The sequence below is a fragment of the Aplysia californica genome, unplaced genomic scaffold, assembly GCF_000002075.1.
Source record: "Aplysia californica isolate F4 #8 unplaced genomic scaffold, AplCal3.0 scaffold00163, whole genome shotgun sequence".
NCBI classification, from domain to species: Eukaryota; Metazoa; Mollusca; class Gastropoda; order Aplysiida; family Aplysiidae; genus Aplysia; species Aplysia californica.
Window position 1 is genome coordinate 382,791 of NW_004797433.1, and position 5,418 is coordinate 388,208.

The window sequence follows — 5,418 nt, forward strand, 5'->3', positions numbered from 1 at the left end:
AGACTCACCGGTAGATCTATAACATAGATCTAGTACTGACATCTCTGCTTCTTTGCTTTGTGTTGGTGTATTCACATCTAAAGTTACATTTAATTGTAGTTGGAATTAATATTTAATAAGATACTTTCCCGATTATTTTGTCGGTTGAACATACAATGTGAATTCCGGATTTGTTTTCATTCAGAACTCAGAGTCGCCGCCTCGAGTAAGATTCTTGTGTGATATCTCCAGGCCATATATGGTCCCGTTTCACTTTGATTACCCTGCCAAACAAGTCAGCCTTCGCCCCTGGTCATTGGACGCAATTCGAAGGAGAGTTTTGCAAGACTCAACTCTCTGCTTCTTTTGCTCACTTGTCAAAAGGTGGGGTACCCACGAAGCAGACACCTTATTCATGTTTAGATGGTCATGTAGAACCGTTTCAATTGACCCTACATTGATTCCCGATTCACCTGAGAGCTGTTTAGCAGTTATACGTCGGTTTTGTAAAATCAGTTTCTTCACTATGGATACATTCAGTTTAATTACAACAAAGGAGGGGGGCCCTTCACGATTGTCATCCATTTACCGATATGAATCCAGATTTGAATTTTTTTACCCAGTATGTCACAGTATTATTACGAGGACACTTTGTCACCATAAACTTGGACCATTTCCTGAAAAATGACCGAAGGGGATTTCCCTTGCAAGTGTAAAAACTTGATAATTGAGTGACATTTAACAGGCCCCATTGCACAGCTTCAGCTAAGAAAAACCAAACGTTTTTGTGCATGGTTTCATTGAACACGCTGACTAGTGCCTTATTATAGTCGGATTTTCCTGAAAATGTGCATGATGTGTTCTAAAGAAATTGTCTAAGGGATGGGAAAATTTCATAACCAAAGACTTATTAAAGTTTAACCCCCCTCGTATAGCGCAAATTCCCGTTCAACAGCAAGCTCTATGCACTTAAAATCTATACTATTACCCCAGAAGACCTGAGAGCATTCTGAAACAGACTCAACTTCCTGGGAAGCATACAGTGCAAGCTGCCAATTATACGCACTAAAACACTAACATACTGACATCTTTCCCTGTCTATGGCCGAGTACTCATTCCCACCTGGGAGAAGTGAGTACAATTCGTGTAAAGTGTCTTTCCCAAAGACACAACGACGGGCCCGTGGCTCGAACCACCGAACCCACTACCTCAAGATTACGGGTCCGGTAGCCTAACAACTAGGCAACACGTGTTCAGTTAATAATTGCTGTTATTCATGTACTCTCACGGTATAGTGGCTAGAGACTGACTCTCTTTAGTTCCTCTGATGAGCCTTTAACTTTGTCACTCAATAGACACCACATACCTCTCTCATTTCGCAACGATCCCCACATGAACTCCCCTTCCCAATACAATAGAATGTTTGTATTATATTATATAGATCTACAACCACCTCGTTTCTTTGCCTACCTTGGGACGAGCATAACATTGGTGGTACAACGGGCCTGGCGGTATACGGGAATAAATATCAACGATTGCCATCTTGACTAGTGGTAGACTAAAAAAGGTGAGAGACCAGAGACAAACTGTGGCCAATGGCCTGTCTTGTCTCATCTAGATCTGACTTGCGCATATTGCAGAAGAAGCAACCAATTGCTGCATACAAAGCTCCAGCATAAATTCATATTTAAAGAAGCTAGAATCGAAAGCTAGGATCGGAAGTAGGATTATGAGTCTAGGACACCATAGACATACTGGCTTTTATTTTTTTTAAACGATACTTGTCAGTCCTCATCGGGCCTCCTTTTGTGGGCCCTCGAAATATAATGGGCTGATATGTGGCTACGCCAGAAAGAATCTATTTTGCAGGCAAGTCGAGGTGGTGCAGTTACTTTGAATGGTATCCTTAGTGTAACTTAAAAATTCCATTTCGATTTTCATCTTAATATTGGCCAAATCCTATGGTTAATAACATTATTTTTCTAAACAATCAGCGCAAAGCAGGAGCAAATCGACCGCAACGCTTATAGAAATAGGCCCATGGTTTGCAAAGGTGTGTGGAAGAGATTATCAAGCAGCTACAGAGTGGATGCCGAGCGCCGTGTGCAGTGTCTAGTGTGTACCTCGCTCGAGGCCAATTCTCTGGAGGTATATCGGGGCAAATCTCATTAATCTAATAGGAACGGTACAACTCAGACAGTTGGCTAGGCGGAGTAAAGGCGTAAATTATGCTATGTTTATATGGGCGTTCCTTTTTGTACATAGGGAAAATCTGGCGCTAAGTGGGGCTGGCAGTACAGAGGGGGGGGTTAAAACGAAGTTTGACTGTAGTCTATTATATAAACCGATAATATGTATATTATTTGTTTAGCATACATTCAGGGGCGGCTCGTGTGGCTAAAAAATGGACGTGCGCAATTAAGCTATCGCATGCTGAAGATAGTCAATGACATAGTAGGCCTAAATGAGACGGTGTATAATTTTAGGTTCTTTGGGTTGGTGAGGGAGGACCTCGTGTTTTTATTTCCATTCTTTTTACTTGTCGCTTTAATTTTTAGTACTAAATTTGTTTGTTAGCTAAACATCAATTTCGTTCATCCTGTATTGGAACTGAACACTCAAGTAATAACTTTCACTACTCCACAACAAAACAATTCAAAGGCACAACTCATAGGACGGTCGCATTCACCTCCCTCAGATTCACGGTCACAGAGTCACTTAAAATAGTGGCAAGACAGACAATGAACCAATCATAATTCACTTGAGAACTCCGCTGGATTGTTCCGGGGCTCACATAATATTGACAAAAAATAGCGTACGGTCTATCGCGTTTATTTTTAGACTGCCTACTGTTGGCTATGTTTTGCCACTATTCCGCAGGAGCACATTTGAGATGTGCCGTCTTATTAATATTAATGTACCACCAAACTCGCTACGAATGTCGTCTTCGCTTGGATTATCCCCAAGAGCGATTCATAGACCTGGTTACACTGTTGAATATATTATTATGTTTTGCTAAAGCGCATGGACTTTGGCATGGCATAATAGATGTTTTACGGCGCTATAGACACAAAAATAGGTAGTAGAACATTTATAAACTTTGGGTGGCACTGCACGACCGTGCTCTATGGACGAACCGCGCCAGCATACATTCATTTACAAACATAAATAAACACAGGCACACACACACAACACACGCACACACACGCACATACACACACACACACACACACACACACACACACACACACACACACACACACCGTTTAGGCTCTTAGGCGCTTCTTTGTCTCCATTTATCACGGAATACTGTTCCAATGTAGTATCGTGTCACGAGTGTGGACTATCAGCAAACAAAGATAGTTCAAACAAGTATTTTTTGAACCATGACGAATCACTATTGAAATTCTATAGGCCCCCTTCGTTTGCTGCGCACGATTTGTATACAGCGGTTTCTATTTTTAAATATCTCTGCGCAGTCAGCTCTAACTGAAGGTATAAACCCGTACTGTACCGATATTGTCATTAAATTAATGCCTGAGTGGTACCGCGATAGTAATTTATCTTGCTTTGATCCGTTGTCATTAATGTACACCGCCCACCAAGATATTACATTATTTGGGAGTCGGGCTGCATCGATTTTCGATTTTGTCAATCGCAGGGCTCACCAAGGCTCAATAGTGAATAGGATAGGCCTACACCAGTGCAGCGGAGACTGAGCGAATGAAGTTTTTCGATAGCCTAGGCTAAGAGTGCGCTAAGACTTTTGCAAAGATGTACTTTGGCCCTACATTTGGAACCTACTTGACCTACTACGCACTACGAGGCTAGGACTAGGGGCTCGGGTTATACTCTGTACTGTGTAGTACCAACACGAGGTAAGCTGACTTTTATGCACGCAAGATAATTCCAACTTATTTTAAAAATGGAAGAGGCGGGGAGGAAAGGGAGGGGGGGGGGGATATGATAGGCCTTAACCTACACGTCCCCACGAGACACATTAGAACATGGTGCTTAGTTTATTAAGACGAGGGGTCTGCTTTTACACCACAAGATGGCTGTCGCTTAGTTGGAGCCCCTGAGACAACCGAGAAATATTGTTTTATGGTGATTAGATCCAAGCTCTTGACCTGAGCACAGAAAAAAAAAATCAGGTTCTTGTTCATAAAGTGGAACAGTCGCTCATCGCATATTTCCTTATCTACAAGACAAAAACATTGATCACCACAAATAACAAAGAGGAACCGATTTTTAAAACATGTGCGCAGTATAGATAATTTTTATATAAAGAAAAAAAATGATTAAAAAGAAAAAACGATCTGAATGAAGTGCATTTATATTTATAGGCCACTAAAACTACAAAATCACTGTTGATAACAACAACAAAAAATGGTAAAAAAACAACAATAAAAAGGAGCAACAAGTACAACAATATCATCATCAACAACAGTAACAACAACAACAACAAAAGAAACAAAATAACAAAAACATTTAAAAAAAACATTAACACCATCAGTGTCGACGTCAATGTTTTTCGATAGTGTCATAACAACGACAACAAATTTAACATAAAAGTAAAGGAAAATTATAACATTAGGCCTAGCATAAACAGTTATCAAAATTTAATCTAGGCCCCAATGCCCTACATTTCCGTGCCTTCAAAATATTTTCAGCCTTTTCTCAACTAACCCAACTGTCTGCAGTGTACTTTGGTATCAGTTAAGATTACACACACACACACACACACACACACACCTTGCTCTTCCGCTCAGCCTCAGACAGAGGGAAACCACAGAGGAACGAGAAGGAAGACTCCCGAGGAGTGTTTGCGAGTTCATAATCTGGTTCTAGGCAAGCGGAGTTCAAAAGTCAAAAGGTACAACGTGGAATCGCATCGAGCGTTGATTGAAGAGCTAGCCTAAAGGCGAATGGCGAATGGAAGTTTGCTATCTTTTCATGTCAGTCCGAGGCTATTCTCGATCAAACACCACAGGGTGAGTTCAACTTTTTTGTTTTTTTGCTTTGCTTGTTCCGAGCCGCCCTTAGATCTAATTCCATTTGCCTTTTTGAAGAGAATTCCGTTCTGTCAAAGATATTATTATAGTTTAATCTAATAACAAGCTTAATATGTGTTAAATGTGTCTTTTTATGCAATATATTTGACGAACTGTATGATTTATGAAACTACCCAGTCTCGAACTCGTTTTATAACCTCAAAATGCTTCACTTTTAAAACTCTACACCACAGTGCCAAAGTCATGTTTTCTTGAACTTAACTCTAACTCTGAAGTGTTTTTTAGCCTTGTCTCTCCAATTTCTTAAAAGAATGCTTTACACAGTAACAACCGTTCATCTCGATAACATGAAATCAATAACGAGGGGAATCCTGACTTGGCACCCCCACCGTTAAAAAATAGGTCACCAGCACATGATCACGAA

The 5,418-nt window shown here is 40.6% G+C and overlaps 1 protein-coding gene across 1 annotated transcript in view; it reads left to right on the plus strand.

Annotated features, from left to right (window-relative positions):
• Positions 1-4,043: 4,043 nt before the first annotated feature.
• The window catches only part of LOC101854863 (nuclear hormone receptor family member nhr-41), a 28,916-nt gene continuing 27,541 nt past the window's right edge, over positions 4,044-5,418 (plus strand). The window contains exon 1 of the mRNA XM_005097738.3: positions 4,044-4,973. The gene's annotated coding sequence lies outside the window, so the exon portion shown is untranslated. The remainder of the gene's footprint in view (positions 4,974-5,418) is intronic.